We start from the raw sequence: 22,258 nt of genomic DNA on the forward strand, positions 1-22,258 counted from the left end.
AACGCTATCTTCAAAATAGTGAAAAATACAAATCAGGATCTAGAATCCAGATCCGGATCCATATCATCTCCAAAATATAACGATCTAAGGTCTATCTATGGAGAGAATTTTTTTGGACGTATTCCTGTCCACAGACACGTAAAACAAACAAATAAATAAATAGATATATAAGCCAACTAGAAATATATATCCTCCTTGGCCTAAGGTAATAATAATAATAATAATAATAATAATAATAATAATAACAAGTGAGCAAGTCCTGAACGCGGACATGGTCCTCGTAGAGGACATACCTCCGCCAAGGTGACCTAGAGCGCCATATGTCCTAGAATCATGAATTGATGTGACTTCGACCTTCACATGACCTTGACCTTCACGTGACCTTCAAGTGACCTTGACCTTCACGTGACCTTGACCTTCACATGACCTTGGCTTCAAGTGACCTTGATCTTCAAATGTACTTGACCTTCACGTGACCTTGACCTTCAGGTGACCTTGACCTTCACGTGACCTTGACCTTCACGTGACCTTGACCTTCAAGTGACCTGCTTGACTTTTGACCTTCAAGTGATCTTTGTTCATTTGCCACTGATACTTAATATGACATTGATATAATGCACCAATATGACCTTGACCTTTGACCTTTATAAATTTGAACATCACCCATGGGTTGCGCCTGGACTAGGACTTCCCTGTTGGCTTATGCAAAAGTCAGTGCTTTATTTCTGTCTCTTGATATGGCCACTTATGTCATAGTGACACCAGTGACCCCTGTGACCTTGACCTTGGGGTGACCTTGACCAAAATTTAATCAGTTCTTCCATACACATTGGGGAACTACTTGGCCAAGTTTGAAGTGATTCCGTGTAGAAATGTGGCCTCTACGTTGTCCACAGACAGACAGACAAACAAACAAACAAACAAACCGAACCGAAAACATAACATCCTGGCGGAGGTAATAATAATAATAATAATAATAATAATAATAATAATATGAAATATATGCAAATATTATATTATGCCGACTAGAAAGGCCGACTTTAATCAACCATGAGAGCAAGCAGAATTTGGTTCGTATTCAACTGACCATATCCATGTAATTAATCAGCCAGTGTTAAAATAGAAAGAATGTGATAAATCGCTATGTATGCCATTTACAGGTTATGAGAAATCTTTTGAATCTTTCAATAATTCAGCATTAATGAAAGCCCTTCAAAGACAAAGAATAGGTGAATCCTATGTCAAAGCTCTTGAAGATATCTATACAGGAAGTATGAAAGCAGCAATCCTAAAACTACAAAGATAGAGTGAAAAAATCTCTATTAGGAATGGAGTTAATGAGGGTGACCTCATCTCTCCTAAATTATTCACAGTAAACATCCCTAAAAGAAGTTTTTAATAATTTACATTGGGAGACTGTAGGAATTAATAATAATGGGGAATACGTTAACACAGAGGAGTGACATATAATTGAGTTCTATATAATGAATCATGGGAAGAATTTCAAAAGGTGATAAAATATTTGAAAAGAAAAGAAAATAATATGAAAATTCAAAAAACAGCAAATGAAGGTTTTGAACGATCCTCTAATGTCTGATGAATATACATACTTAGAACAGAATGTAAGTGTTTCAATGGGACATGTGACCGAAATTAAAAAAAAAAGATAAACATGGGATAGAGAGCTTTTGTTAAAAAAACGTATTATGAAATTCCAAATGTCACATTCTCTAAATAGAAAAGTATTTAATCCGATGGTCCCAACAGTATTACCTTTTATATATATATATATATATATATATATATATATATATATATATATATATATATATATATATATATATATATATATATATATATATATATATATATATATATATATATATATATATATATATGTGTGTGTGTGTGTGTGTGTGTGTGTCCTAATTCCTGTATGTAAATGTTTTGTACCACAAGGTAAATGAACTTAATATTCATGATTATTCTACAAAAACCTATAACTCGGCATATTATTGCAAAGATTGCTTTTTTGTACTAAAAGGAGTTTAGTTGATGGTGGGTGCTCGAGTTGACAAGTCCCTCACCTGAGAGGGTAGTTGTGTACAGTGCACCTACGAACGAACCATTAGTAATAACTAAAGAAAACCCATATTATGATGTCTCATTATCTGCTACATTGGTCATATTGATGTCAGATGTAAAAAATATGTCTTCTTGTTTATGCTGTGAGTGAAGTTGTTTTTTGTGCCGGTGAAATAAAAGTTCACTATGCCGAGATACACAAGGACTAACATAGCAGACATTGCTGCTGTAGGAGATGAGAATGAAGGAGCAGTTGGATATAGCGTTCCCGGTGAATAATATAGACAGGAAATTAGAACGCAAGAATTGGAAAATAAGTTAGATAACTTACTACAGTTAATGAAAGTACACATGCACAGCTGAGTGAAGATACGCAAATCGTAGTTCGAAAGTTGGCAGAACTCCAGGCAAGTGCTAGGCTTTTGATGATCAACATCTATCGTAGGGTTTCAATCGATCGAACTGTTTCTGACAGATTTTGAAGTAGCCAGATATTGGTGGTTGGGAAGAGAAAAAACTATTCAAGTAATTAGATTGCTGAAAGATGCTGCAGCAATGGAGGTACTGTGTTGGCCGCAAGACAGTTTAAGAAGTTATGCTAAAATAAAATGATGTTTTATTAAATATTATGCTTTGCATGATGCGAGAAAGAGAGACCTAAAAGAAAATTACAAACCCAAAATATAGGAAAGTGAATCCGTTCTTAGTTTTGCAACTCGCATTTTCGCGATTACGATTCGTTTGCTACCCGGAGTGCAAATCTCCCAGAAGGTGACAAAAAAGTAATTCAGCCGTAAACATTTTCGCATATTAGTAAACACATGTTTATGAGGTTATTTTTTTATGACAATCGCTCGTTAGCAGACGTATTGAGTGTAATACAAAATATTTTAAACAGTTTGCCAGAAGAAAAACGGACTGGGAATAACGGAACCGATTCAGAGAAGTTTGCAGCCATGAGAGGAAGTCGACCCCCGTAGAGAGGTAAGGGGGAATGCAGTTAGCAGATTAGCCAAGTCTTCAAATATTGGCATTGCGTGGGAGGGGGCACCGACGCCTGGAGTGCCCTACCCAAGGATCTCCCTGCTGCTACACTCGTTAGGCCTACGGTCATCTCTCGAGAGAGTGCTCAGCAAAAAATGGCCAGGGCGGGCGGCTATTGCACATGCATATCTCCCGCCGCCGAACATCCGAGGAAAAGGAAACAGAGTAATGGGAGGTGAGGGAGTTCAGTGCGCCCCCCCCCCCCCCAAACATCGCATGACATCACAAGTAGTAGTCAAGGAAGCAGTTACGACACTCGTGACACAACAGGCACTGGGACCTCCATCAGTACCCCTGATCTCACCACCCCCGCAGCTCTATGGGGCAGCGGCATTGCAGTTGAGTTCATTGGCCTGTGCCCCATATCTCGTAATGGCCATCTATAGTAGGAATGTTATCAGTAACGGTTGAGCTACTAGATAAATCCATTCGAGCGCTGATCTACAAAGGAGCCTGTGATTCATTGATTGAGAAAAAATTCTCCTCAAATACACTACAGCCAGCGATGTCCACCGTTCTTGACACGCCAGGAGGAAATATACTACACATAAACCATACAACAATCGTCAAATTCAAGGTGGGGTCTGTTAAGTTTATACATGATTTTTTTTTGTCTTGCCCACCTTGGCAATTCTAGGAATCGAGGCTATTCTAGGAATTGACTTTATCTCTAACAATCAAATTCCCATTTTTAGGGGAAAAGATACGATAACAGTAAAAGCAGGAGGGTGCATTTTGTCTATAGAAAGTCATGAGACAGTAAGTGCATGTGTTAGCTCGTAGAGACATTTAAGTTGGGTAACAGCTCTACCTGACTAAGGAGAAGTGTTGTCTCCTCAGACCTTCACGAGCATATCCATAACCCCGCGTCGCTCTCTTGCAGAAGGAACCAAGGTAGTTGTTAAACCCCATGACAATTGGGCCCATGTGATATAAAAGGGCTTGATAGAAGCTAATATAACGATAGTTAATTTGTCAAATAAGAGTTATTTTAGGAAGTGATTCTGTGTGTGAATTAGAGTTATGTGAAATGGTTTATAATGGGGTGTTGGGAGCCACAACTCCAGCCCGCAGAGACGAACGCACTCAAAATTTGATTATGCAAGCGCGAAAATTATGAATATCAGCCTGTATTTAGTGACATTGTCAATAATCATTCTGATGTAATTGCAATTGGAGATGAGCCACCCGGGAGGATTGATCGATTTCCATATAGCACTGAAACTGGGCGAGCAGAGCCAATCAGGTCAAGACTTTATAAGGTACCCATTCATATCCAGGGAGAGATAGAAAGGGAAATTAATAAATTAAGGGAACAAGGGATAATCGAGGAGAGTGAATCCCACTGGGCTTCTCCAATTGTAGTTGTTATGAAAAAGGATGGCTCGGTAAGATTGTGTGTTGATTATAGGAAGTTGAATGCAGTCACTAAGGATAATGCATTTCCATAGTTCTCGATCGAAGAATTACTTGTAAAAGTGCGGGATAGCAAATATTTTACAACTGTTGATTTAATATCTGGATACTATCAAATACACATTCAGGGAGACAGTAAATGTAAAATGATACTTATAGCTAATGATCAATTATTTCAGTTTAATTTTCTTCCTTTCAGTGTTGAAAATGATCCAAGTCATTTTTCTAGAGCAATGATGGTGGTTTTGTCGCCCTTAATTAATTGGCCATATGTTCTTGTTTATTTAGATGATATCATAATTACAGGGAAATCAGCCAAAGAACTTAATAATATTCATAAAGTTTTAAAATCCTTGTGATGTAATGGTATAAAAATAAATTTGTCAAAGTGCAAATTCTTTTGTTAACAGGTCGCATTTTTGGGTCACATAATAACCTAAGAAGGTATACAACCCGGCCCTGGTAAAGTATTGGCTATTAGAGATTTTCCCAGGCCATGTAACTCTAAGGGAGTACCTGAGTTCCTAGGCCTTGCTAGGTATAAAAGTTCATAAGAGGCTTTGGAGAGATAGCGAGACCCTTAGATGCTTTAAAGAAGAAGAAGAAGAAGAAAAAAAACAATGAATTGGGGGATGAGAAGAAGAAATGGCCTTTAACTATTTGAAAGCTGCCTCAACTAGCAATAAATTGCTCACATATCCTAGATTTGATGGCCTGTTTTTATTGACAACAGATGCATAAAACAGATGCAAGTGGCGTAGCTATTGGTGTCGTAGTTTCTTAACGAGATGATAAATGCAGAGAGCGACCCATTTGTTTTGCTTACCCGGGCGTCAAAAGGGACAAAAGAGAATTGTAGTACATTCGATAGCGAGGATTTGATTATTCTTTGGGTTCTAGAGAGGCCTAGGTTCTTTTTATTAGGTAAGTCGATTGAGTTGCAAAGTGTTCATTACCCCTTAAGTGATATGTAATTTAAAAATGATTTGACCTCTTATCAAGCGACATGGATTGAGAGATTGCTAGAGTTTGATATAAAGGTTTTTCACCACATAGAAGGTAGTAAAGCTAACAAGGTAGTTGATACTCTCTTTAGAGGTGCAGTAATAGGAGTATCAACTAGGGCACAAAAGAGTAACGAAGAACGTAATCAAAATATTTAAGACCCCCAGCAAAATAGAGAAAATGAGGACGTGATGGGAATTCTTCTGATGAGCAGGCAGAAGACGGAGAGAGAGAGAGAGAGAGAGAGAGAGAGAGAGAGAGAGAGAGAGAGAGAGAGAGAGAGAGAGAGAGATACGAGTGGCGTAAGTGAATATATGTGGGAGGCCCAGGACATGACCAGGGGTGTCCAGAATGAATACCCTGAAGGTGTAGGTTTGATTGACTTGGGAGGTTGGGATATAAAAGTAGTCTGAGAAGGACAGAAAAAAGATGAATGGATTGAAAGAGTGCAAGTAGTGTTTAACGGGGAATCGGAGAGTTATCTGTCATTTTTTAATGTGCCTCGTGAGAGATTTTTTATTGAAAATGATATATTAGATTATGCTTACAAGATGAGGGGAGGGGAATTTTTTTTGACGGGTAGTTATTCCTCCTTCTTTAATTAAACGAGCCATCCACAATGTACATGCAAGTCCATATGTAGGGCATTTAGGGATTGATAGAACTTTAAGGAGAGCACATGAATCCTTCTTTTGGTTTAGGAATGAAAAAATCTATAGGGAATCACATAAAAGGCTGTCATGCTTGTAACTGATTCAAAGAACATAAAAACACTGTACCGGAAGCCAGAAAGTAGACTGTGGTTCTTATCAAATTTTTAGAGTGCATATAGATGTAGTAGGACTATTTCCTACTGGTTTAACACAATATAAGTATATATGTGTATTTGTGGATGCATTTACTCGGTACACTCATACTAACACAATGTTGGATAAATCGGCAAATTTCTTAGCCCGGGCGCTGTGCTCTTTCATTATTAGGTTTGGTCGCCAGAAAATTCTGATAAGTGATAATGGTCGTGAGTTTATAAATAAGGTGGTGAAATCGGTCACGGACTTGATGGAAATTGAACACCTTTCAGTGACCGCATATAGGCCTTCAGAAAATGACTTAGTAGAATCGCATAATAGGCCAGTAGTGCGGATTATACGTTACCTAGTGGTTGATGATCCCCTTCCTTGGCCTGTCATGCTTCTTACAGCGGTGCTAGCTTTGAACATTGCATATAATACCTCGCTCAGGGACACATCTTTCTTTTTACTGTATGGACAGGATCCTGTGTTACCATATATGCTACTGATTAATTTGCAATAATTGCAATTATTCAACTGAGCAATACCGTGTATATTGAGAGTAATGAACACCACTGAAAGGTTTTTGAAAAGAGCTAATGAAAATCACAGCTCAAGGTAAAAGTATTTGTAAGCGATCGTGTGCATTTGAAACGATTACAACCTAGGAAACACAAACTAGGGCCAGCGTATTTGGGTCCGTACCGAGTAAAGATGGTTAAGTCTAACACAGTTGTGATACAAATCATTGTTAATTGCGCATTGTCTGAACATGATAAGGCAGGCATACATGTGGTGCATGAAGAGGTAGTTTTCAAAAGTGTTCCTCCTAACCTCTGTATAAGTGACATCCCTCGAGTTGATTAGATTTTCCTTTTCCTTTGTTGTTGTTGTTTGAACAGAGCTCATTTCTTCTTCTGGCGTATTTTAAATGAACTTGATGATAACAATATGTTCTTATATTGATTCTTAATGTATACGTAAATAGGTTGTGGTAGTTTTGTTGAGTGTGGAAATACGTATAACATTGCTGAGTGAGCCTAAAAACAATCAAGGTTAAATAGGCAAAGTGAGATCCTTGAGGCAGATGCTGTATTATTCATTTATTTTTGGGCTTAAGCCATGTCGTCCTGATGGAAGTTCCTATAGGGTAGCTTCCTAGGAAGTTCCTATAGGGTAGCTTCCTAGGGTATATTACAACTACGGCGATATTCCCAGGGAATTTACCTTAAGGTACCCAGAATTCTAACTCCTGGAGCGAATATCCCTACCAGGGATATCGCGAAATATCAGAGGACATATTCTTGACCCGCCACATGGCAATCTGCACCCCGAACAGAGATAACACTTCGAAGGGGTCAATTGGCAAGAAAACGAAAACGAGAAAGAAAAAGGAGAGCCGTTCTCAAGGCTCTCTCTTCTCCCGTTTCGTGAGCGTGCATTGCGCCGATTCTGGCGCCATCTGTATTCCTTTTTGCGTAGCTTAACAACTCGGTGTTTTTACCTGTGTTTCTCGCAAAATCTTGGATTTAATCGCTTTATTATGCCTTCTCCAACTTCGTCTGCCTCTGATAAGTTGAGTATTATTTCTTTTATGTATAAATGTAGGCTCTTGGTAATTTTCAAAGTGATTAATAGTAATAATCTTTGTTACAAGAGCCGTAGCCTACCGGAGGCGTCCTGTACACTGTCACTCGCTAGGTATGAGTTTTAGTTAGCCAGAGCGACGTTCCCGGCTGTTTTGCTTTAATAATTTTAGCTATTTAGCGTTACATAGGATTTCCTTATTCGTACTTTTAGTATTGTTTGTTTTGGCGAAGTATTCGCCAATTCTGGCCTACGCTAGACCATGTAGCCTAGTCGTTTGGCCCTAGTACTTTCCTGCATGAATTTTGGATTTCCGCGTGTTTTAAAATTTTATTGAAGCTTTAGGCAGTTTTATACATTTAAGATTATATTGATTATTTCCAAGATAGTTTACAAGTGAGTTTCGGTGATTTAAGTAATCGATTCTCTTGGTGCCTAGGCTAAGTTGCCTATGGAGCATTAGTATACTTTCTCATACTCCCCGGTTGCTATCTTTTCTTCGGAGAAGATATGCAATCCCTTTCCCTCTGTTTAAGCCTTGGGCTTAACCCTAGTGGTTTATCTGAATTAACTTTCGATACATCTGTATTGGGGTGTTACTGTACCTTCCTGTTCCAGTAAGTCTGGCTTCAGAGAGGGGCAGAACATCAGAGTTTTTAGTCTGTGTCTGTGTTTGTCTGGCTTGGGGTTGAGCTCCCTCGCTAGTCTGACGCAGACATAGGAGGCTTAACCTCCTTAGGTCATTCCCGAAGGTTTCTGTACGAGATGATTCCTTCTTTTGTGATCTAACAGACTAGTCCTTGTGGCTGTTCTCGGTGGGAGGATGAGATCCTCTCCCCGGGAGTAGCAACACCTTCCTTGCTTTGGTTCAGTGGGGGTTGGCAAGTATTGCTGGCCTCCCTCCTTGGATCTCCCTTAGGCTAAGATGAGTTTTCTTGGCTGCGGGTGATTCTTTACTAAAGCAAGGTTGGTAGGACCCTCTTTGTCCTTTCCCCCTCTATCTTTGTAATGGCCTAGCCGTTACAGTACTGTACGTCATTCTACATCTGGACCTAGTATAGGTTAGGATTTGGAATTGACTCAGTCCCTTGCCGGCCGGCAGAGTGTCTTTTGCTTTGAGTGCTGCCCGGACCTCCCTTGGTCCCTCATCCATGTCTGTCTGTAGAGCCAGACGGCATTGGTCAGGAAGCCTGAATTAGATTCTCCCCTTCCTTATTTGCACTCTTTCGGATTGCCGGGCTTTGAGGTAATACACTCTCTTATCCTGGCTTCCATTCTGTTTTCTTCTAGTGCTGTACCCGACCCGGCTGCCGGCCTATGTGGCTGGCAGCCGGGCAGTGGGAGTTCTCTGGTTCTTTTGCTGTTGGGCGGCATCGGTTGTCTACCTTTGCCGGCCGGCTATTGTCACGCCCTTGTCTGCCGGTCGCTACGAGCGGTGGCCGGCAGCCGGGTGCTACCTTGTGTACCCGATATTGGCTGTTGCCGGCCGGCACATGCATTTGAACCAGCATTCTTCCGCCTTATAGCTGTTAAGTAGTATACTTTAAAGCTAGTTATGATGTGTGCCGGCGCAAGTGCCGGCCGGCGCATTACCTTCTATACTGTCCCGGCATTCTTCAGTATAGCATATTCTGAAGGGAGAAAACTATAGTATGGTATTGGTACAACACTGTGTGTTCTAACACTTTTGTGTTGTCTTGCACAGCCCTTTGGTGTTGCCTTACAGATAAGAAAGTGAGTTCTTTCTTGTCTATTATCCGGTATTTTAAAATCATATCTTAGGTGTGAGCTCCACCTGTTTCCTATGGAAATTTGTCATTGGTTACTCTAGAACAGATTAACCATACGATTTTATCATCTGGAAGGCTGCAACAATTGGTTGTGCGGGAAACACAAGTGTGTGTCTTTCCTTTCTGATTTGTTATGCTAACTGTGCATATCCAGTGAAACGTAGTTCACTTGATACTCATGGAAATTTCTTCTCTTTACAGGAGGAACGTCCAAAGTCCGGAATTGCTTTCTGCAACGTCCGCAGTAAGAACTTCTACGGACATGAGTTATGTAGGAGGCACGCAGCATGCGCTGTCTCCAAGGGTGATCTCCGGTATTGGGACCCCCAGGTATGTACCGTGTGCTCTAACCTGATTACTGAGGCTTTTGATTCCCCTAGGAAAGCGGAATCAAGGGATATAGCAAGGGAGAAGCTTCGTACCTGGGTATGGGGCTTCCAGAAGAACACCTCTGGACCTTATCTTCCAAGTGAGAAGATGAGGGCTTACCTTTTCCCTAGGGCATCAGCTGATGCAGTGATTCCCCAGCCTTAAGAGGAGATCCCCCTAGTTCAGATCCCAGTGGATGCTGAAGTTGGGGTCGCCTTGCAAGACATCCAGTTGGACGACAGGATGTCAGACGTGTCCGAGCGTCTGGAGGAAGACCTCCTGGCAGGAGGCCAGGATGAAGATCAAGCCCCAGACATTGTAGAGGAAGAGGCCGACGAGGTGTCGGCTGCTCCGGTTCAGATCCCTGAACCTATTCCCTCAACATCGTCCTCTCTCCCAGTAGAGCTGGGACAGGCCCTCTCCTCCATTGTTGGAATGATCCAACAAATGCAGAAGGAGAATATTGAGAAGGCAGTTGCAATGGAACTGCAGATGCAGAAGCTTGCAGCATCACGTGGGCCCCAGAAAAGGCTCAATGTGAAAGACCTTCCCTTGTGCTCAGATGCTAACCCGTGGAGATATGCTGAGCACATGCCGATGACGACTGGAAAGATCGTCATGTCGGATAAGTTGGGTTCAGTTCCCCTTGAGGCGGTGGAATTCTGGCCCAGCAAAGGGTCATATCCGGACTGTTATGTCCAGTTGAGGAAGGAACCAGCTTCAAAGGAGGAGACAGAGCCGAAGGAGGTCATAGTGATGGACCATGCAAAGGCTCAAGCTTTGCTTTCATCTTCGATGAAAAAGAGCGGCTTCACGAACTCAAAGGTAGTTGCATTGAGTAAGAAGCTCCCTTCCTTTGTGTCCTCTCCTGCTAGAGCCTTCCCCTTTTTGCAGAAAGGGTTTAAGTCTGTATTAAAAGCAGTCGTTGCTGACAAGCCTTGCCCCTCCCTGGAGGAGTGTAAACCCTTGTCGCTGGCCCTACCTATGGACCACAAGGACTGGAAGGACGTCCATCTTACCTTCTCAGTCGGGAAGTTGGAGGCTGATATTGCCAGACGTCAGTTTGGTGAGAACCTCCCTAAGCTGTCTGACTTTCTTTTGCGGAGAGAGCTCGAGACAAAAGAAAGACTGGCTGCCTCAATGTCTCTTCAGACCACTTTTGAGACGATGGCAAGTGACCCCAAGGTCCATGAAAGGGTCATGGTAGTGGCCAAGACTCATCTGGCCACAGTGACGAAGGATCTTTACAGCTTCGTCAAGGCGAGGAGAGCTTGTAGGGAGCTCGTGTTCACCTCGGCTAAGGTGAGGCACGAGCCAAGGAAACTAATCTCCTCCAACATTTGGGGCAAAGACCTTTTCCCTAGCGAATTGGTCAAAGAAGTTGTTGATAAGGCCGCCACGGAGAATAGAAATCTTCTCCAGAAGTGGGGCCTGTCTATCAAGAGAAAGTCTTCCCCGGATGAGGGTCCCCAACCAAAGAGGAAAACTAAGAGGACTAGGCTACCGTCTCGGCCAGCCAAGCAATTTAGACAGCAACAGAAACAGCAATTGCCGATGCCTTCAGTGCCCCAGATGGTGGCACAAACCCCGACCACTTTCCAGTGGGTACCCCAGGCCGTGTCGACGCAGTCCCCGACATTCAACCCAACTTTCTAAGGACAGTCAACTTCCTTTCTAGCAAAGCCTAGAGGAGCAGCCAGAGGCTCGTCTAGGCGCCCCTCAAGGGGAGGGGATTCAGGGGTGGTTGCGGTCAGGGAGGCAAGACCTCAGGACAACAGTCCAAGTGAGATGATACCGGTAGGAGGGAGACTTTAGAATTTTCGGGATCGGTGGACCTTCGATCCCTGGGCCCACAGCCTACTAAAGAATGGACTGGGCTGGAGCTGGTACATTACTCCACCCGAGTGCACTCGGTTTTTCCAACACTCCACCCCCGTTCTGGAGGAGTACGTCCAAGATCTGTTGGAGAAAAAAGTGATCCGAAGGGTAAAGTCCATCAAATTCCAAGGGAGGCTGTTTTGTGTTCCCAAGAAGGACTCGGAAAAACTCAGAGTCATTCTGGACTTGTCGCCACTCAACAAGTTCATAGTGAACTGCAAGTTCAAGATGCTAACACGGCAACACATAAGGACCTTACTGCCCAAGAGGGCATATACCGTGTCCATAGACTTGTCGGACACCTATTGGCACGTTCCAATCAACCGTCGACTCTCCCCCTACCTAGGGTTCAAGCTACAACGAAGACTATACGCCTTCAGAGCCATGCCATTCGGGCTAAATATAGCTCCAAGGATCTTCACGAAGCTTGCGAGCGTAGCTCTCAAACAATTACGCCTAAAGGGAATTCAGGTAGTAGCCTACCTGGACGACTGGCTGGTGTGGGCAGCATCCAAGACAGAATGCTCGCAAGCTTCCATTCAAGTGATCCAGTTCCTAGAGTATCTAGGCTTCAAGATCAACAGAAAAAAGTCTCGACTTTCTCCATCTCAAAGGTTCCAGTGGCCTGGAATCCACTGGGACCCAATGTCACACCGTTTCTTCAGCCCGGCGAAGAAAAGGAAGGATATAGCTGGTTCTGTCAAGAGACTTCTAGATTCCGAAAGGATATCAAGACGCGAACAGGAGAGAGTACTGGGTCCTCTCCAGTTTGCTTCGGTGACAGACCCGGTGCTAAGAGCACAGCTAAAGGATGCAACCGGAGTTTGGAGAAGTTATGCATCAAACGCGCGAAGAGATCTGAGAAGACCAGTTCCGCTTCGTCTACGTACTCTTCTCAGGTCTTGGTCCCAAGCCAGACATCTAAAGAAGTCGGTTCTTCTTCAGCCACCTCCCCCGTCAGTGACAATTCACTCACACGCCTCGAAGGAGAGATGGGGAGGTCATTCTCATCGGAAAAAGGTCCAGGGGACTTGGTCCAAGCTATTCAAGACCTTTCACATAAACTTTCTAGAAGGTATGGCAGTGCTCCTTACCTTAAAGAAAGTCTCCCCGCGTCACCCGATCCACATAAGGTTGGTGCTGGACAGCGAGGTAGTTATGAGATGCTTGAATCGACAAGGATCAAGGTCACCACCTCTCAAGCAGGTGATGTTGGCCATCTTCCGATTGGCGGAAAAGAAGAAGTGGTACCTGTCGGCAGTTCACCTTCAAGGAGTCCGCAATGTGACAGCGGACGCTCTATCCAGGTTCACACCGATAGAGTCGGAATGGTCCTTAGACACAGGATCGTTCTCCTTCATCTTGAGTCAAGTCCCAGAACTGCAGATAGACCTCTTTGCGACGAAAGACAACAAGAAGTTGCCCCTCTACATGTCCCCGTACGAGGACCCCTTGCCGGAAGCAGTGGACGGGATGTCCCTCGACTGGAACAGATGGTCCAGGATTTATCTGTTCCCTCCTCACAACCTTCTGTTGAGGGTCCTCAACAAACTGAGATCCTTCAAGGGAGTAGCGGCAATAGTGGCCCACAAGTGGCCGAACAGCGTGTGGTTCCCCTTGGCATTGGAACTACGGTTGAAGTTTCTACCGCTACCAGATCCAGTTTTGACCCAGCGAGTCCAGAAGTCGACTGTCTGCGCTTCATTACAGAAAACCCGGACCCTGCAGCTCATGATTTTATCTCCCTAGCGGTGAGAAAGCGTCTCGGGATTTCGAAAGCCAGCATAGACTTCCTAGAGGAATATAAGTGCAAAAGTACTAGAAGGCAATATGAGTCATCTTGGAGAAAATGGGTGGCCTTTGTCAAGGCAAAGAATCCGCAGGAGATCTCAACGGACTTCTGCTTATCTTTCTTCATCCACCTCCATGGTCAAGGGTTGGCAGCTAACACGATTTTGACATGTAAGTCTGCTTTCACAAGACCCATTCTATATGCCTTCCAGGTCGACCTCGCTAACGAGATCTTTAATAAAGTTCCGAAAGCCTGCGCTAGGCTCAGACCTTCAGCACCTCCAAAGCCCATTTCATGGTCTTTAGACAAAGTTCTTCATTTTGCTTCTCGGTTGAGCAATGAGGAGTGTGCGTTAAAGGATTTGACCCAAAAAGTTATTTTCCTATTTGCACTCACGTCCGGGGCCAGGGTTAGTGAGATTGTAGCCCTCTCGAGAGAAGAAGTTTGTGTTCAGTTCCTGGATGGGGGAGAACTGAACCTGTTTCCGGATCCTACGTTTCTCGCCAAGAATGAGTTACCCACCAACAGATGGGGTCCCTGGAGAATCTGCCCTCTGAAAGAAGATGCATTTCTATGTCCAGTAGAATACCTAAAGGTCTATCTTCATAGAACTTCAGACTTCAAGGGTGGTCAACTATTCAGGGGAGAAACATCAGGCTCAAATTTATCACTGAATCAACTCAGGGCGAAAATCACATATTTTATTCGCAGAGCGGATCCTGACAGTACACCCGCAGGTCACGATCCGAGGAAAGTTGCCTCATCCTTAAATTTCTTTAATTGTATGGATTTTGAACATCTTCGTTCATGCACTGGCTGGAAGTCTTCCAGAGTGTTCTTTCGCCACGATGCGAAGCAAGTGGAGCAACTAAAGAGATCTGTGGTAGCAGTGGGTTGCGTCGTTAACCCTGCTGTTTAACTCTGTGAGGAACAGTGGTTTTAATTGGGACAATTAATTCCAGGGTGAGTGTGTAGTTACATACTGTGCTACAAACTAAGTGAGAGCACTGAGTTGCCCACGTTGACTGTTCCACTTCCAAAGGTGAACCTAGCATAAGTGCAGACATGTGTGCCGAGCGTTTCTAACGCTAATGTGACTGATTAGTAATACAGACTTTTCTGACTTTGATACCTCGGTATGTTAAAAGTAGCACTAATGTTTTTCTTTCAGACAAACAAGTTTTTGTTTACTATCATACTTATGCCTAAAGTTTTGGTAATCCTCTATATATATATATATATATATATATATATATATATATATATATATATATATATATATATATATATATATATATATATATATATATATATATATATATATATATATATATATATATATATATATATATATATATATATATATATATATATATATATATATATATATATAATTGTTGTTAACCTGTCTATTTATTGTCTGTCAATAAACTTGTTCTTGAGAACCTTGCGTCTCCTTCACCTGTGTCAATTTATTGGTATAATTGAGCATTCATTCTATGTATAGGCTATTTATCTGGGATGATTCTAATAGACTGTTCCTTTATGCAAGCTAATGTTGCATTGGTTTATGCTTTCCCTTAGCGGGAGGACTCCATCCCATAAGGGGACGGTGGCGGATTTACAAGTTTCCTCCTATGCGGATATGAACCTTTGTCCAATACAAGTATTGAGTGGAGAACTGGTCGATATTTCATATTGACGCAGTGGTACTCTACAAACTATGCTTTACTTAATATAGGGTGAGACCACTATATTGGCTTGCCTGGTATTCATACATAGGTATATGTACTCTTCGAGACTTTTCCAGAGTCTAGTAGGACTCTTCCCTGTAAGGGGCAGGAAGCTCTAACATGGTTTATGGTTAGTTGAAATGATGTATAACGGTAACATCTTAGGTCTCTAGGTCTAGTCGACCGGGGAAATACCTCCGGGGAGTACGGCACGTTCTGAGAATCCACAGATACAGTAATGCTCTGGTATACTTCCATCAGGACTACATGGCTTGAGCCCAAAAAACGGATTTTGAGCGAAGCGAAAAATCTATTTTTGGGTGAGATGGCCATGTCGTCCTCATGGACCCGCCCTTCCCTTTCTATGAAAGGGCTGTAGGACCCCTCCCTACATACAGTATGTGTAGTACCTCGTGTATTACTACAAGGAATACAGATGCACGCTTACGAAACGGGAGAAGAGATTGCCTTGCGAACGGCTCTCCTTTTTCTTTCTCGTTTTAGTTCTCTTGCCAATTGACCCCTTCGAAGTGTTATCTCTGTTCGGGGTGCAGATTGCCATGTGGCCTGTCAAGAATACGTCCTCTGATATTTCGCGATATCCCTGGTACTTTCATTAGGGATATTCGCTCCAGGAGTTAGAATTCTGGGTACCTTAAGGTAAATTCTCTGGGAATATAGCCGTAGTTGTAATATACCCTAGGAAGCTACCCTATAGGAACTTCCATCAGGACGACATGGCCATCTCACCCAAAAATAGATTTTTCGCTTCGCTCAAAATCCGTTATTTATTTTTTCATTTTTTTTCATATAACTTGTAAATATTCCTTAATCTCGAATTCGCCCTGCCTTTGGATCTCCAATAGAAGATAGACGATAAACATTTGATTGTTTAGATCACTCAAACCTATTCCCATTTTTATCGCTCATAAGGTATTTGTGACTTATTTGAAAAAGCTATGAAAAAAATCTTTATTAACCTTTCTTGATATCCAACAATTCATCATCTTTGTTATCCTTTCCATTGAATCAAAAATTTTGATAAAAGGAAATCTTTTTTTGTGATCTATTTGCAATGATTTAAAGTGACTTTGATATCGTTACAAAAATACCCGTTCCTTTGTATCAGACTAATGTATTTAACACATCTTTATTCATATTTTCATAATCCCAGAGACATTTAAACCATTTATGTTTACATATCCGTCATCCCAACCTATCACCTATAACTTTATATGCTCAGCACCAACTTCCTTAAAAACATCGAGATCAATATTTGTAAAAATAAAACTGAATGATAACATACAGTATAAATGTCCTCTATATGCTTTATCTTAATGCAACTTCCACGCTTCACCTACATTAATGAGCATTGGCTCCTCTTACTAAAAGTAATCACCGTCTCTCCTGATTCATTTCCGGAGATCATCAGGATCCCTGTCTTATAGTGGCTCTCTCTCTCTCTCTCTCTCTCTCTCTCTCTCTCTCTCTCTCTCTCTCTCTCTCTCTCTCTCTCTCTCTCTGCGTTTGTATATTCACGATTACCCTATCATTTACCTGGAAAGATGGTGGCTATTGCTATTAAGTGAAAAAAATAATGCTCTATATATATATATATATATATATATATATATATATATATATATATATATATATATATATATATATATATATATATATATATATATATATATATATATATATATATATATATATATATATATTTAATGGATTATCCTCACCTATATCGAAAAAAAGGGAAAAGCTTTTAGGATATGCATAAATTTACCAGGGATATGATGATAAGTTTTTTTTTATATATATAAATGATTTACACTCTAGAAAGTCCTTTTTAACACATTCGCAAGTGGATGACGCAACACAGTCAGACGTCATGACCATTTTCGTTTTCATAATTTGACGTGTCTCTGTTAATTACGCTGATTATAACAACATCAAATTACACCATAGTCATGTACCTTCTAGCATATAACTATTACTCCTTAAATTATTTGAATCTGTAATGAATAATGATAGTCTTCATTCAAAGAAATTCCCTCTTGCAGCTCTGTCACTAAGTAGTCCCACCAACCTAACTAATTTGATGATTGTTAACTTGGTCACTTGTACATGGAAATGACTTACCATACATATTTACCAATGAAGAAAGAAAATACTAAACACTTTCATGAATAAACCCAGGTTGCTTCCGGTTTCATACGAAAAATTCACACCATTTTCGGATAAAAATGTTCAATCCTAATTAAGCAACGGTCGTTGGTCAATTTACCAACTACCAATTTCCTAGCTAAAACCTGGCCACAACACTTTTTAATACACGTGTTCTTCAAATAATTGACTATATTAGTTAGGAAAGGATGCCAATGATGCCAGCTATTGGCGGTAATGTGACGGCGCCAAGTAAGGTTGTGAACTCAAAGGCAGGTTGGAAACGACTGAGTTATATTATTGTAGAACACTCTCCTTATATACAAAACCTCAAGGCAACAGGACATAACAAGTTCACAAGACAGACAATATTACAGAGGAAAAACCAGCCATGAATTTTCATGTTCGTTTTAGTGCGAAGGAAGAGCGAAGATACAAGCATATTATATACAAAAGGAATTATGTACTATTGGGGTAAACACGGTTGGTACATGGCTCCCGCCCTAAAAATGACATACTGTACATGTTAAATAGGACGCCCTGATCTAGAGAGGCAAACGTGTAAGGGGGCGTTAGTGGTGGCTTGCTGGTGTCGTTGCTCAGGAAGACGTGCGTTGCAGAGTGCAAGTCCGTTGGTATGTGATGCTTCCCTGGGGGCTTGTAAGTCTGGCGGCACGGAGTAAATTGTCCCACAACGTGACGTATGCGCTGGAGATCGTCGGAGGAGGTTGTAGAAGGAAAAAATTCAGCAGGGACGACCAACGGGTCGCCATACACCATTTCGGCTGCCGAGACATCGAGGGCGTCTTTAGGAGTGGTCCTTAGTCCCAGGAGGACCCAGGGAAGCTGAGTAAACCAGTTGCAATCCTTGCAGTGGGACATCAAAGCTGCTTTGAGGGTGCGATAAAAACGTTCAACCATTCCATTGGCAGCGGGGTTGTAGGCCGTTGTCTGATGTAGGGTGATGCCCAGGAGATTCGCTATTGACGTCCACAATTGAGAGGTGAAAGTGGTTCCCCTGTCAGAAGTAATATGCTCAGGGATACCGAATCTTGAAATCCATCCAGAGAGTAAGGCAGATGTACATGAGGCGGACGTTGCAGTTTCCAGGTGATTGGCTTCAGGCCAACGGGTGGAGCGGTCGATGACGGTAAACAGGTAACGATGTCCTTGTTATGTGGGCAGGGGGCCTACAACGTCGATGTAAATGTGTGCAAAACGATGCTGAGGTTGAGGAAAGGTGCCCACTCCTGAATCCGTGTGTCGATGTACTTTGGAAGTTTGTCAAGAAGTACAAGTGCAGACCCAATCCTTAGCATCCTTAGAAATGCCGTGCCAAATGAACTTTGCCTTCAGCAGCTGTGCAGTAGAATGGCACGAGGGATGTGAAAGGCTGTGAATGAAATCATACACCTGTCGGCGCATGGAGGCAGGAATCCAAGGTCACGGTCTACCAGTACTGACGTCACAGAGGAGGGTGGTGTTGGATTCTTCGATGGGAAAATCTTCCCAACGGAGAGACGTAATAGGATGTCCTACAAGCTTGATACTCTGGATCCTGTCGTTGGGCTTCAGCCAGGATGTTGTAATCCAATCCCAATTGAATGGCAGCCAACGTGTTTCTTGACATGGCATCGGCAACGGGATTCATTTTCCCAGGGACATATTGGAGGGTGCAATTGTATTCAGCCACGGCGGAGAGATGTTGGCGTTGACGGGCGGGCCAGGCGTCAGACTGTCGAGTGAAGGCGTGCACCAGAGGCTTGTGGTCTGTGCGAATGACGAAGGGCGTACCCTCTAAGAAATGGCGAAAGTGACGGGCAGGCAAGTGCACCACCAGCAATTCTCGATCGAAGGTAGAATAACACGATTCTGCCTTGGACAGTTTTCTGCTGAAGAAGACCAATGGGCGGGGTGAGCCTTTGACCACCTGCTCGAGTACTGCACCAATAGCGACGTCGCTGGCATCGGTGGAGAGAAGGTGAGGTGCGTGTGGGATAGGAAAAGTGATAGCCGCAGCAGTTGATAGGGCCTTCTTTGCATTGCAGAATGCTGCTTCTTGAAGGGGACCCCACTCCAGGTCCTTTGGCTTGCCCTTGAGGGAGGCATAGAGGGGAGCAAGAGTGGCGGTAATGGCTGGCAGAAAACGGTGATAATAGTTGATCATGCCCAAGAATTCCTGCAGAGCTTTGACGGTCGAGGGCGCGGGGAAATTCTGAACGGCTGCTACCTTCTCAGGGAGGGGATGGACTCCTTCAGGAGTGATACGGTGCCCTAAGAACGACACTTCGTTGGCGCCATAGGTACACTTGTCGTACCGGACTACAAGGCCGTTTTGTTGCAGGCGGTCGAGCACGATGCGCAGGTGACGGAGGTGTTCCTCTTTTGAGGAGGAGAACACAAGTATGTCGTCCACATAACATACACAGAAAGGGAGGTCCCCTAAGATGCCATCAATGAAACGTTGAAACGTTGCCCCAGCATTACGAAGGCCAAAACAGGAGTACTTGAAGGTGTATGTACCAAACGGAGTGGTGATGGCGGTCTTGGGGATGTCTTCTGGGTTCATAGGCACCTGATAATACCCCTTCAGGAGGTCAAGCGTAGAGAAAACCTTCGCTTTGTGCAGGCAGGAGGTCACTTCGGCAATGTTTGGGAGGGGGTAGTGATCCGGTTCTGTTTGCATGTTCAGGCGCCTGTAATCCCCGCACGGACGGAGGGAGCCGTCTTTCTTCAGAACGATGTGTAAGGGTGATGACCATGGGCTGGAGGCCTTTTGGCAAAGGCCCATTTTCTCCATTTCGGCGAACGTCTGTTTGGCGGCTGCCAATCGTTCCTGTGCTAGACGTCTGAATTTTGCGAAGACTGGGGGTCCCGTCGTCTTGATATGGTGATAAATACCATGCTTGGCAGGAACCGTGGGCGTTTGGCGAAGTTCTTGACGGAAAACTTCCGGGTACGACGTGAGGAGGTGGACGTAGGCATCCGTGGGTGCGCTGATGTGGAGAGCGAGGTTAGAGGGGGCGGGTTGAAGAGCTGTCGACAAGTACGAGTCTGCGTTGACCAATCGTCGGTGGGCAACATCGACCAGAAGGTGGAAATGAGAGAGGAAATCCGCACCGAGGATTAGCATTGTGACGTCAGCAACGAGAAACTTCCAATTGAATTTACCGTTTCCGAACGATACTGTGAGGTTCTCGCAACCGTAGGTGGGTATCGCAGATCCGTTGGCCGCTACTAAGCGGACGTAGGCAGATGTAGACAAACTACGTCATGCCTTGAAGAGTTTCCTTGGCAAAAGAGAACAACAAGCACCCGTGTCAACCAAAAATCGCAAGCCCGTTCCTGCATCCTGTAAAAAGAAAAGATTAGAAACATGGGAGGCCACCTCCACAAGCGATGGCCTACTTACAGGTTTTTTGGCCAATGACAATCCTTGTCACATTTCTTCGCGGTTGCCCCGAATCTGAAGTGGTAGTAGCAAAACTGTGGCGGATGGGAGGTAGTAAGTGGCTGTAGAAGTCGTTCGTTGGGTAGCGAGCGATTGGTGGGTGGTGGGCGGCTTTGTTGCCGCTTCGGCACATCACGGGGTAGGCGTGTATGTCCTACGGCATTCATGTCAGCTTCGGTTGACGTTGAATAGGCATCCTCATCGTCAGGGTTGGAGGCGTTGATGGAGGTCTTGAAGTGGCTGTCCATAAGGGCGTCGGCTTTGGTCATCAAGTCCTTTATGGGTAAACTATCGACATCGGGTATGGCAGCGCGTACAGGTTTGGGTAAACGGCGTATCCAAAGAGCACGAAGTAGGTTCACCTCACGAGGAGATCCCTCTGCGGCAGGTTGAAGGCGAGCGATACTGGTCATTTCCCTGATGGCAAGTGAAGCCCTTTGGTCCCCCAACAGTTGTTGCGAGAGCTGAAAAAGCTTTGCTATACGGGCGGATGGCGACGGCGAGTACTGCTGCAGAAGGTATTTTTTGATGGCGTCATACGCTATTGGGGTGTCTCCTTGTTCACAAAGCCAGTCGGATATTTCTGAGAAGGTGTCCTCGGGTGTCGCCGCGAGAACATAATCTGCTTTGATGGTTGAGCGAGTCACGCCCCTGATACGGAAGTGGACTTCTGTGCGTTGAAACCAAGCAAACGCCACTCCGGTGGCGAACGGTGAAAGTTTCAATGGGGCGCCTGCAGCACCAACTGCTGTAGTACAGTCCGTCTCCATCATAGTACTAACGATGGATGGGCGAGGGAGGTGGGGGTGGAAGGCAGTGGGAGGGAGTCGACTACCGGGGTCACCGATGTGACTGCGCTGAGTAAGGTTGTGAACTCAAAGGCAGGTTAGAAACGACTGAGTTATATTATTGTAGAACACTCTCCTTATATACAAAACCTCAAGGCAACAGGACATAACAAGTTCACAAGACAGACAATATTACAGAGGAAAAACCAGACCTGAATTTTCATGTTCCTTTTAGTGCGAGGGAAGAGCGAAGAAACAAGCATAATATAAACAAAAGGAATTATGTACAATTGTGTGAAACACGGTTGGTACAGTAAGGTTAAGGGAGGGAGCTAGAGAAGTGTGCTTTATTATGCCTCT

This window comes from Palaemon carinicauda, chromosome 13 (genome assembly GCF_036898095.1).
Source record: "Palaemon carinicauda isolate YSFRI2023 chromosome 13, ASM3689809v2, whole genome shotgun sequence".
NCBI lineage: Eukaryota > Metazoa > Arthropoda > Malacostraca > Decapoda > Palaemonidae > Palaemon > Palaemon carinicauda.